This window comes from Crinia signifera, chromosome 5, assembly GCF_055691185.1.
Source record: "Crinia signifera chromosome 5, ASM5569118v1, whole genome shotgun sequence".
NCBI lineage: Eukaryota > Metazoa > Chordata > Amphibia > Anura > Myobatrachidae > Crinia > Crinia signifera.
In genome coordinates, this window is record NC_139221.1 from 222,986,599 (window position 1) to 223,001,238 (window position 14,640).

Sequence of the window (14,640 nt, forward strand, 5' to 3'; positions counted from 1 at the left end):
ATTATCATAAATTATCATACATTATCATAAATTTTCATAAATTAACATAAATTAACATAAAGTAACATAAATTATAGTAATTTCAATGAAAGCAAAATGACCTAAATAACACCACATAAAGTCACATAAGCAACATAAAACTACATAAACTGCATAAAAATACATAAAGCAACACAAAATAACATAAAGCAACACAAACAACATAAAAATCTGAAACCACATAAATTATCATAAATTTACGTAAATTAACATAATTAACATAAATTAACAAAAATTGTAGGAAGTTTAATGAAAGCAAAAGGACCAACATAACACCACATAAAGCAAAATAAAACAACATTAGCAACATAAAACTACATAACCTGCATAAAAAAAACATAAATCAACACAAAAACCATAACACAACATAAACAACATAAAAATCTGCAACCGAATAAATTATCACAAATTATCATAAATTAACATAAATTAACATAAATTAACATAAATTAACATAAATTATAGTAATTTCAATGAAAGCAAAATGACCTAAATAACACCACATAAAGTCACATAAGCAACATAAAACTACATAAACTGCATAAAAATACATAAAGCAACACAAAATAACATAAAGCAACACAAACAACATAAAAATCTGAAACCACATAAATTATCATAAATTTACGTAAATTAACATACATTAACATAAATTAACAAAAATTGTAGGAAGTTTAATGAAAGCAAAAGGACCAACATAACACCACATAAAGCAAAATAAAACAACATTAGCAACATAAAACTACATAACCTGCATAAAAAAACATAAATCAACACAAAAACCATAACACAACATAAACAACATAAAAATCTGCAACCGAATAAATTATCACAAATTATCATAAATTAACATAAATTAACATAAATTAACATAAATTATAGTAATTTCAATTAAAGCAAAATGACCTAAATAACACCACATAAAGTCACATAAGCAACATAAAATTACGTAAACTGCATAAAAATACATGAAGCAACACAAAATAACATAAAGCAACACAAACAACATAAAAATCTGAAACCGCATTAATTATCACAAATTTACATAATTTTACATAAATTTACATAAATGTACATACATTAACATAGATTAACATAGATTGTAGTAGTTTTCTGAAAGCAAAAGGACCTAAATAACACCACATAAAGCCACATAAGCAACATAAAACTACATAAACTGCATAAAAACACATGAAGCTACACAAAATAACATAAAGCAACACAAACAACATAAAAATCGGAAACCGCATAGATTATCATAAATTAACATAATTAACACAAATTAACTTACATTAACATAAATTGTAGTAATTTTTCTGAAAGCAAAAGGACCAACATAACACCACATAAAGCAACATAAGCAACATAAACAACCTAAAACTACATAAACTGCATAAAAAAACTTGAAGCAACACAAAATAACATAAAGCAACCCAAACAACATAAAAATCTGAAACCGCATAAATTATCATAAATGAACATATATTATCATAAATTAACATACATAATAGTAACTTCAATGAAAGCAAAATGACCAAAATAACACCACAGAAAGCAACATAAAACAACATTAGCAACATAAAAATACATAACCTGCATAAAAAACATAAAGCAACACAAAGGCCCTTATTCAGATATTATCGCAGTACAAATTTGTTCTCAAAATAGGCAAAACCATATGCACTGCATGTGGGGCAGATGAGTTTGAAGAAACTCAGGAGACCGAGGTGTGCTCCCTACCACCAGTGCTGTGCCTAAACATGTGCAAAGGGGGCCGTGCTATCGAATGGGCTTATCTCCCGAAGGAGACGGGCCCCGTTTTTCCCTTAACCCCTCTCAACCATAAGGCCGAAGAGGGGAAAATAGGGAACGGTGGGTCCTCTTCACCGAAGCTTAGAGAGAACCTCTTTCCTCAACCCCCGGAAGGGTTAGGACGGTGGGTCCTCCGCACCCGAAGGTTTGGAGAGACCCTCAGTGGACTTCCTTCCACCTTGCGGCTCAGGGTCGGCCTCGGGGGGGACCGCAGCTCTCCCCAAAAGGCGAGAGCTTTGGCACGTTGGGGAAATGGAAGGCCCGTAAGGGTCGACCACACAACCCAAAAAAAGTAACAAACTACAGAAAACAGAAAACGTGAAAAGTGCATGAACGTGAGAAGAAGAGAAATAAATAATAAAGAGGACCCCAGCCAGAGGGCTGGGGTGGGGGTGTGAAAAATTGTCCTACCCCATCCAAAATGACGAGGTAAGGACGTGAAGCACTAACCTAGAGGGAAGTGCGCAGTGCTAGTGCCATACTAGTGCATGGTGATTTTGGGATCACCCGTGCATGTTCGGCACCCCCGAGTTTCCCAGGGGGCACAGTGCAGCCTCGGACTCCAAGCAGCCGACCGATCAGCGTCCGACCAAGTCTTTCTCTGCTCCCATCATAGGGCACTTTCCAGCCCCTGGCATGGGAATGGGTACTCCACTGGGCTTTTCGAAAGACTCCCTTAGGGGCTGCACCCCCCTCAGAAGAGCAATCTAGTCAGTCTCAGTGTTTCTCCGATCCCAAGCTGGGCCTTTCGCGGTCTCCCCATCAGAGGCTACGAACCTCTAGAACAGGAGCCATCTACTCAGTCCCAGCCTTTCTCCGCTCCTTGGGAATGGATACTAGACTGAGCCTTTCGCTGGCTCATCCTTCCGGGGCTACGAACCCCGTCAAGAGAGTCAAACTACTAGGCTTAGTGTTTCTCCCCCCTCTTACCAGTGGATTTAAGGAAACAACACCTCCTACCAAAGGCAGAGGTGAAGGTACTCAGCCAGACTTTTCACCACTCCCAGGCAAAAAAGAGGGGTCCCACACCCTCCGCCCATCAGAGCAGCTACTCAGTCCAGCCTTTCTCTATTCTCTGCCAGAGGCCAGTCCATACCCACTGATTAGAACAGATACTACACTTGATCTTAGCCAAAAGGCTGAGATAACATGTGCAGAGAGAGTTACATTTGGGTGGGGTGTGTTGAAACTGAAATCTAAATTGCAGTGTAAACATAATGCAGCCAGTATTTATCCTGCACAGAAACAAAATAACTCACACAAATCTAACTCTCTCTTTACAAGTTACATCTGCCCCACCTGCTGTGCACATGGTTTTTCCCATTTTGAGAACAAATTTGTACTGTGATCAGATCTAAATAAGGGCCAAAAAAACATACAGTAACACAAACAACATAAAAATATGAAACCGCATAAATTATAATAAATTATCATAAATTGTCATAAATTAACATAAATGAACATACATTAACATAAATTAACATAAATTAACATAAATTGTAGTAAGTTTAATGAAAGCAAAAGGACCAACATAACACCACATAAAGCAACATAAAACAACATTAGTAACATAAAACTACATAACCTGCATAAAAAACATAAAGCAACACAAAAACCATAACACAACATAAACCACATAAAAATATGCAACCGCATAAATTATCATAAATTATCATAAATTATCATACATTATCATAAATTAACATAAATTATAGTAATTTCAATGAAAGCAAAATGACCTAAATAACACCACATAAAGTCACATAAGCAACATAAAACTACATAAACTGCATAAAAATATATAAAGCAACACAAAATAACATAAAGCAACACAAACAACATAAAAATCTGAAACCACATACATTATCATAAATTTACATACATTATCATAAATTTTCATAAATTAACATAAATTAACATAAAGTAACATAAATTATAGTAATTTCAATGAAAGCAAAATGACCTAAATAACACCACATAAAGTCACATAAGCAACATAAAACTACATAAACTGCATAAAAATACATAAAGCAACACAAAATAACATAAAGCAACACAAACAACATAAAAATCTGAAACCACATAAATTATCATAAATTTACGTAAATTAACATAATTAACATAAATTAACAAAAATTGTAGGAAGTTTAATGAAAGCAAAAGGACCAACATAACACCACATAAAGCAAAATAAAACAACATTAGCAACATAAAACTACATAACCTGCATAAAAAAACATAAATCAACACAAAAACCATAACACAACATAAACAACATAAAAATCTGCAACCGAATAAATTATCACAAATTATCACAAATTAACATAAATTAACATAAATTAACATAAATTAACATAAATTATAGTAATTTCAATGAAAGCAAAATGACCTAAATAACACCACATAAAGTCACATAAGCAACATAAAACTACATAAACTGCATAAAAATACATAAAGCAACACAAAATAACATAAAGCAACACAAACAACATAAAAATCTGAAACCACATAAATTATCATAAATTTACGTAAATTAACATACATTAACATAAATTAACAAAAATTGTAGGAAGTTTAATGAAAGCAAAAGGACCAACATAACACCACATAAAGCAAAATAAAACAACATTAGCAACATAAAACTACATAACCTGCATAAAAAAACATAAATCAACACAAAAACCATAACACAACATAAACAACATAAAAATCTGCAACCGAATAAATTATCACAAATTATCATAAATTAACATAAATTAACATAAATTAACATAAATTATAGTAATTTCAATTAAAGCAAAATGACCTAAATAACACCACATAAAGTCATATAAGCAACATAAAACTATGTAAACTGCATAAAAATACATGAAGCAACACAAAATAACATAAAGCAACACAAACAACATAAAAATCTGAAACCGCATTAATTATCACAAATTTACATAATTTTACATAAATTTACATAAATTTACATACATTAACATAGATTAACATAGATTAACATAGATTGTAGTAGTTTTCTGAAAGCAAAAGGACCTAAATAACACCACATAAAGCCACATGAGCAACATAAAACTACATAAACTGCATAAAAACACATGAAGCTACACAAAATAACATAAAGCAACACAAACAACATAAAAATCGGAAACCGCATAGATGATCATAAATTTACATAAATTAACACAAATTAACATACATTAACATAAATTGTAGTAATTTTTCTGAAAGCAAAAGGACCAACATAACACCATATAAAGCAACATAAGCAACATAAACAACCTAAAACTACATAAACTGCATAAAAAAACTTGAAGCAACACAAAATAACATAAAGCAACCCAAACAACATAAAAATCTGAAACCGCATAAATTATCATTAATTAACATATATTATCATAAATTAACATACATAATAGTAACTTCAATGAAAGCAAAATGACCAAAATAACACCACAGAAAGCAACATAAAACAACATTAGCAACATAAAAATACATAACCTGCATAAAAAACATAAAGCAACACAAAGGCCCTTATTCAGATATTATCGCAGTACAAATTTGTTCTCAAAATAGGCAAAACCATATGCACTGCATGTGGGGCAGATGAGTTTGAAGAAACTCAGGAGACCGAGGTGTGCTCCCTACCACCAGTGCTGTGCCTAAACATGTGCAAAGGGGGCCGTGCTATCGAATGGGCTTATCTCCCGAAGGAGACGGGCCCCGTTTTTCCCTTAACCCCTCTCAACCATAAGGCCGAAGAGGGGAAAATAGGGAACGGTGGGTCCTCTTTACCGAAGCTTAGAGAGAACCTCTTTCCTCAACCCCCGGAAGGGTTAGGACGGTGGGTCCTCCGCACCCGAAGGTTTGGAGAGACCCTCAGTGGACTTCCTTCCACCTTGCGGCTCAGGGTCGGCCTCGGGGGGACCGCAGCTCTCCCCAAAAGGCGAGAGCTTTGGCACGTTGGGGAAATGGAAGGCCCGTAAGGGTCGACCACACAACCCAAAAAAACGTAACAAACTACAGAAAACAGAAAACGTGAAAAGTGCATGAACGTGAGAAGAAGAGAAATAAATAATAAAGAGGACCCCAGCCAGAGGGCCGGGGTGGGGGTGTGAAAAATTGTCCTACCCCATCCAAAATGACGAGGTAAGGACGTGAAGCACTAACCTAGAGGGAAGTGCGCAGTGCTAGTGCCATACTAGTGCATGGTGATTTTGGGATCACCCGTGCATGTTCGGCACCCCCGAGTTTCCCAGGGGGCACAGTGCAGCCTCGGACTCCAAGCAGCCGACCGATCAGCGTCCGACCAAGTCTTTCTCTGCTCCCATCATAGGGCACTTTCCAGCCCCTGGCATGGGAATGGGTACTCCACTGGGCTTTTCGAAAGACTCCCTTAGGGGCTGCACCCCCCTCAGAAGAGCAATCTAGTCAGTCTCAGTGTTTCTCCGATCCCAAGCTGGGCCTTTCGCGGTCTCCCCATCAGAGGCTACGAACCTCTAGAACAGGAGCCATCTACTCAGTCCCAGCCTTTCTCCGCTCCTTGGGAATGGATACTAGACTGAGCCTTTCGCTGACTCATCCTTCCGGGGCTACGAACCCCGTCAAGAGAGTCAAACTACTAGGCTTAGTGTTTCTCCCCCCTCTTACCAGTGGATTTAAGGAAACAACACCTCCTACCAAAGGCAGAGGTGAAGGTACTCAGCCAGACTTTTCACCACTCCCAGGCAAAAAAGAGGGGTCCCACACCCTCCGCCCATCAGAGCAGCTACTCAGTCCAGCCTTTCTCTATTCTCTGCCAGAGGCCAGTCCATACCCACTGATTAGAACAGATACTACACTTGATCTTAGCCAAAAGGCTGAGATAACATGTGCAGAGAGAGTTACATTTGGGTGGGGTGTGTTGAAACTGAAATCTAAATTGCAGTGTAAACATAATGCAGCCAGTATTTATCCTGCACAGAAACAAAATAACTCACACAAATCTAACTCTCTCTTTACAATTTACATCTGCCCCACCTGCTGTGCACATGGTTTTTCCCATTTTGAGAACAAATTTGTACTGTGATCAGATCTGAATAAGGGCCAAAAAAACATACAGTAACACAAACAACATAAAAATATGAAACCGCATAAATTATAATAAATTATCATAAATTGTCATAAATTAACATAAATGAACATACATTAACATAAATTAACATAAATTAACATAAATTGTAGTAAGTTTAATGAAAGCAAAAGGACCAACATAACACCACATAAAGCAACATAAAACAACATTAGTAACATAAAACTACATAACCTGCATAAAAAACATAAAGCAACACAAAAACCATAACACAACATAAACCACATAAAAATATGCAACCGCATAAATTATCATAAATTATCATAAATTATCATAAATTAACATAAATTATAGTAATTTCAATGAAAGCAAAATGACCTAAATAACACCACATAAAGTCACATAAGCAACATAAAACTACATAAACTGCATAAAAATATATAAAGCAACACAAAATAACATAAAGCAACACAAACAACATAAAAATCTGAAACCACATACATTATCATAAATTTACATAAATTAACATACATTAACATAAATTAACAGAAATTGTAGGAAGTTTAATGAAAGCAAAAGGACCAACATAACACCACATAAAGCAAAATAAAACAACATTAGCAACATAAAACTACATAACCTGCATAAAAAAACATAAAGCAACACAAAGGCCCTTATTCGGATATTATCGCAGTACAAATTTGTTCTCAAAATAGGCAAAACCATATGCACTGCATGTGGGGCAGATGAGTTTGAAGAAACTCAGGAGCCCGAGGTGTGCTCCCTACCACCAGTGCTGTGCCTAAACACGTGCATAGTAATTTCAATGAAAGCAAAATGACCTTAATAACACCACATAAAGTCACATAAGCAACATAAAACTACATAAACTGCATACAAATACATGAAGCAACACAAAATAACATAAAGCAACACAAACAACATAAAAATCTGAAACCACATAAATTAGCATAAATTTACATAAATTAACATACATTAACATAAATTAACAGAAATTGTAGGAAGTTTAATGAAAGCAAAAGGACCAACATAACACCACATAAAGCAAAATAAAACAACATTAGCAACATAAAACTACATAACCTGCATAAAAAAAACATAAATCAACACAAAAACCATAACAAAACATAAACAACATAAAAATCTGCAACCGCATAAATTATCATAAATTATCATAAATTAACATAAATGAACATAAATTATAGTAATTTCAATGAAAGCAAAATGACCTAAATAATACCACATAAAGTCACATAAGCAACATAAAACTACATAAACTGCATAAAAATACATAAAGCAACACAAAATAACATAAAGCAACACAAACAACATACAAATCTGAAACCACATAAATTATCATAAATTTACATAAATTAACATACATTAACATAAATGAACATAAATTGTAGGAAGTTTAATGAAAGCCAAAGGACCAACATAACACCACATAAAGCAAAATAAAACAACATTAGCAACATAAAACTACATAACCTGCATAAAAAAACATAAATCAACACAAAAACCATAACAAAACATAAACAACATAAAAATCTGCAACCGCATAAATTATCATAAATTATCATACATTAACATAAATTAACATAAATTATAGTAATTTCAATGAAAGCAAAATGACCTAAATAACACCACATAAAGTCACATAAGCAACATAAAACTACATAAACTGCATAAAAATATATAAAGCAACACAAAATAACATAAAGCAACACAAACAACATAAAAATCTGAAACCACATAAATTATCATAAATTATCATACATTATCATAAATTTTCATAAATTAACATAAATTAACATAAAGTAACATAAATTATAGTAATTTCAATGAAAGCAAAATGACCTAAATAACACCACATAAAGTCACATAAGCAACATAAAACTACATAAACTGCATAAAAATACATAAAGCAACACAAAATAACATAAAGCAACACAAACAACATAAAAATCTGAAACCACATAAATTATCATAAATTTACGTAAATTAACATAATTAACATAAATTAACAAAAATTGTAGGAAGTTTAATGAAAGCAAAAGGACCAACATAACACCACATAAAGCAAAATAAAACAACATTAGCAACATAAAACTACATAACCTGCATAAAAAAACATAAATCAACACAAAAACCATAACACAACATAAACAACATAAAAATCTGCAACCGAATAAAGTATCACAAATTATCACAAATTAACATAAATTAACATAAATTAACATAAATTAACATAAATTATAGTAATTTCAATGAAAGCAAAATGACCTAAATAACACCACATAAAGTCACATAAGCAACATAAAACTACATAAACTGCATAAAAATACATAAAGCAACACAAAATAACATAAAGCAACACAAACAACATAAAAATCTGAAACCACATAAATTATCATAAATTTACGTAAATTAACATACATTAACATAAATTAACAAAAATTGTAGGAAGTTTAATGAAAGCAAAAGGACCAACATAACACCACATAAAGCAAAATAAAACAACATTAGCAACATAAAACTACATAACCTGCATAAAAAAACATAAATCAACACAAAAACCATAACACAACATAAACAACATAAAAATCTGCAACCGAATAAATTATCACAAATTATCACAAATTATCATAAATTAACATAAATTAACATAAATTAACATAAATTAACATAAATTATAGTAATTTCAATTAAAGCAAAATGACCTAAATAACACCACATAAAGTCATATAAGCAACATAAAACTATGTAAACTGCATAAAAATACATGAAGCAACACAAAATAACATAAAGCAACACAAACAACATAAAAATCTGAAACCGCATTATCACAAATTTACATAATTTTACATACATTTACATAAATTTACATACATTAACATAGATTAACATAGATTAACATAGATTGTAGTAGTTTTCTGAAAGCAAAAGGACCTAAATAACACCACATAAAGCCACATGAGCAACATAAAACTACATAAACTGCATAAAAACACATGAAGCTACACAAAATAACATAAAGCAACACAAACAACATAAAAATCGGAAACCGCATAGATGATCATAAATTTACATAAATTAACACAAATTAACATACATTAACATAAATTGTAGTAATTTTTCTGAAAGCAAAAGGACCAACATAACACCATATAAAGCAACATAAACAACCTAAAACTACATAAACTGCATAAAAAAACTTGAAGCAACACAAAATAACATAAAGCAACCCAAACAACATAAAAATCTGAAACCGCATAAATTATCATAAATTAACATATATTATCATAAATTAACATACATAATAGTAACTTCAATGAAAGCAAAATGACCAAAATAACACCACAGAAAGCAACATAAAACAACATTAGCAACATAAAAATACATAACCTGCATAAAAAACATAAAGCAACACAAAGGCCCTTATTCAGATATTATCGCAGTACAAATTTGTTCTCAAAATAGGCAAAACCATATGCACTGCATGTGGGGCAGATGAGTTTGAAGAAACTCAGGAGACCGAGGTGTGCTCCCTACCACCAGTGCTGTGCCTAAACATGTGCAAAGGGGGCCGTGCTATCGAATGGGCTTATCTCCCGAAGGAGACGGGCCCCGTTTTTCCCTTAACCCCTCTCAACCATAAGGCCGAAGAGGGGAAAATAGGGAACGGTGGGTCCTCTTTACCGAAGCTTAGAGAGAACCTCTTTCCTCAACCCCCGGAAGGGTTAGGACGGTGGGTCCTCCGCACCCGAAGGTTTGGAGAGACCCTCAGTGGACTTCCTTCCACCTTGCGGCTCAGGGTCGGCCTCGGGGGGACCGCAGCTCTCCCCAAAAGGCGAGAGCTTTGGCACGTTGGGGAAATGGAAGGCCCGTAAGGGTCGACCACACAACCCAAAAAAACGTAACAAACTACAGAAAACAGAAAACGTGAAAAGTGCATGAACGTGAGAAGAAGAGAAATAAATAATAAAGAGGACCCCAGCCAGAGGGCCGGGGTGGGGGTGTGAAAAATTGTCCTACCCCATCCAAAATGACGAGGTAAGGACGTGAAGCACTAACCTAGAGGGAAGTGCGCAGTGCTAGTGCCATACTAGTGCATGGTGATTTTGGGATCACCCGTGCATGTTCGGCACCCCCGAGTTTCCCAGGGGGCACAGTGCAGCCTTGGACTCCAAGCAGCCGACCGATCAGCGTCCGACCAAGTCTTTCTCTGCTCCCATCATAGGGCACTTTCCAGCCCCTGGCATGGGAATGGGTACTCCACTGGGCTTTTCGAAAGACTCCCTTAGGGGCTGCACCCCCCTCAGAAGAGCAATCTAGTCAGTCTCAGTGTTTCTCCGATCCCAAGCTGGGCCTTTCGCGGTCTCCCCATCAGAGGCTACGAACCTCTAGAACAGGAGCCATCTACTCAGTCCCAGCCTTTCTCCGCTCCTTGGGAATGGATACTAGACTGAGCCTTTCGCTGACTCATCCTTCCGGGGCTACGAACCCCGTCAAGAGAGTCAAACTACTAGGCTTAGTGTTTCTCCCCCCTCTTACCAGTGGATTTAAGGAAACAACACCTCCTACCAAAGGCAGAGGTGAAGGTACTCAGCCAGACTTTTCACCACTCCCAGGCAAAAAAGAGGGGTCCCACACCCTCCGCCCATCAGAGCAGCTACTCAGTCCAGCCTTTCTCTATTCTCTGCCAGAGGCCAGTCCATACCCACTGATTAGAACAGATACTACACTTGATCTTAGCCAAAAGGCTGAGATAACATGTGCAGAGAGAGTTACATTTGGGTGGGGTGTGTTGAAACTGAAATCTAAATTGCAGTGTAAACATAATGCAGCCAGTATTTATCCTGCACAGAAACAAAATAACTCACACAAATCTAACTCTCTCTTTACAAGTTACATCTGCCCCACCTGCTGTGCACATGGTTTTTCCCATTTTGAGAACAAATTTGTACTGTGATCAGATCTGAATAAGGGCCAAAAAAACATACAGTAACACAAACAACATAAAAATATGAAACCGCATAAATTATAATAAATTATCATAAATTGTCATAAATTAACATAAATGAACATACATTAACATAAATTAACATAAATTAACATAAATTAACATAAATTGTAGTAAGTTTAATGAAAGCAAAAGGACCAACATAACACCACATAAAGCAACATAAAATAACATTAGTAACATAAAACTACATAACCTGCATAAAAAACATAAAGCAACACAAAAACCATAACACAACATAAACCACATAAAAATATGCAACCGCATAAATTATCATAAATTATCATAAATTATCATAAATTAACATAAATTATAGTAATTTCAATGAAAGCAAAATGACCTAAATAACACCACATAAAGTCACATAAGCAACATAAAACTACATAAACTGCATAAAAATACATAAAGCAACACAAAATAACATAAAGCAACACAAACAACATAAAAATCTGAAACCACATAAATTATCATAAATTTACGTAAATTAACATAATTAACATAAATTAACAAAAATTGTAGGAAGTTTAATGAAAGCAAAAGGACCAACATAACACCACATAAAGCAAAATAAAACAACATTAGCAACATAAAACTACATAACCTGCATAAAAAAAACATAAATCAACACAAAAACCATAACAAAACATAAACAACATAAAAATCTGCAACCGCATAAATTATCATAAATTATCATAAATTAACATAAATTAACATAAATTATAGTAATTTCAATGAAAGCAAAATGACCTAAATAACACCACATAAAGTCACATAAGCAACATAAAACTACATAAACTGCATAAAAATACATAAAGCAACACAAAATAACATAAAGCAACACAAACAACATAAAAATCTGAAACCACATAAATTATCATAAATTTACATAAATTAACATACATTAACATAAATTAACATAAATTGTAGGAAGTTTAATGAAAGCCAAAGGACCAACATAACACCACATAAAGCAAAATAAAACAACATTAGCAACATAAAACTACATAACCTGCATAAAAAAACATAAATCAACACAAAAACCATAACAAAAAATAAACAACATAAAAATCTGCAACCGCATGAATTATCATAAATTATCATAAATTAACATAAATTAACATAAATTATAGTAATTTCAATGAAAGCAAAATGACCTAAATAACACCACATAAAGTCACATAAGCAACATAAAACTACGTAAACTGTATAAAAATACATGAAGCAACACAAAATAACATAAAGCAACACAAACAACATAAAAATCTGAAACCACATAAATTATCATAAATTATCATACATTATCATAAATTTTCATAAATTAACATAAATTAACATAAAGTAACATAAATTATAGTAATTTCAATGAAAGCAAAATGACCTAAATAACACCACATAAAGTCACATAAGCAACATAAAACTACATAAACTGCATAAAAATACATAAAGCAACACAAAATAACATAAAGCAACACAAACAACATAAAAATCTGAAACCACATAAATTATCATAAATTTACGTAAATTAACATAATTAACATAAATTAACAAAAATTGTAGGAAGTTTAATGAAAGCAAAATGACCAACATAACACCACATAAAGCAAAATAAAACAACATTAGCAACATAAAACTACATAACCTGCATAAAAAAACATAAATCAACACAAAAACCATAACACAACATAAACAACATAAAAATCTGCAACCGAATAAATTATCACAAATTATCATAAATTAACATAAATTAACATACATTAACATAAATTAACATAAATTATCATAAATTAACATAAATTATAGTAATTTCAATGAAAGCAAAATGACCTAAATAATACCACATAAAGTCACATAAGCAACATAAAACTACATAAACTGCATAAAAATACATAAAGCAACACAAAATAACATAAAGCAACACAAACAACATAAAAATCTGAAACCACATAAATTATCATAAATTTACATAAATTAACATACATTAACATAAATGAACATAAATTGTAGGAAGTTTAATGAAAGCCAAAGGACCAACATAACACCACATAAAGCAAAATAAAACAACATTAGCAACATAAAACTACATAACCTGCATAAAAAAACATAAATCAACACAAAAACCATAACAAAACATAAACAACATAAAAATCTGCAACCGCATAAATTATCATAAATTATCATACATTAACATAAATTAACATAAATTATAGTAATTTCAATGAAAGCAAAATGACCTAAATAACACCACATAAAGTCACATAAGCAACATAAAACTACATAAACTGCATAAAAATATATAAAGCAACACAAAATAACATAAAGCAACACAAACAACATAAAAATCTGAAACCACATAAATTATCATAAATTATCATACATTATCATAAATTTTCATAAATTAACATAAATTAACATAAAGTAACATAAATTATAGTAATTTCAATGAAAGCAAAATGACCTAAATAACACCACATAAAGTCACATAAGCAACATAAAACTACATAAACTGCATAAAAATACATAAAGCAACACAAAATAACATAAAGCAACACAAACAACATAAAAATCTGAAACCACATAAATTATCATAAATTTACGTAAATTAACATAATTAACATAAATTAACAAAAATTGTAGGAAGTTTAATGAAAGCAAAAGGACCAACATAACA

General features: G+C 32.9%; 3 pseudogenes; all 3 read right to left on the bottom strand.

Moving 5' to 3' along the window:
* Positions 1 to 2,866: 2,866 nt before the first annotated feature.
* On the bottom strand, positions 2,867 to 3,002 carry LOC146006145 (U2 spliceosomal RNA; annotated as a pseudogene).
* A 3,587-nt stretch (positions 3,003 to 6,589) lies between these two features.
* Positions 6,590 to 6,725, bottom strand: LOC146006146 (U2 spliceosomal RNA; annotated as a pseudogene).
* Positions 6,726 to 11,588: 4,863 nt separating this feature from the next.
* Positions 11,589 to 11,724, bottom strand: LOC146006147 (U2 spliceosomal RNA; annotated as a pseudogene).
* Between the last annotated feature and the right edge of the window lie 2,916 nt (positions 11,725 to 14,640).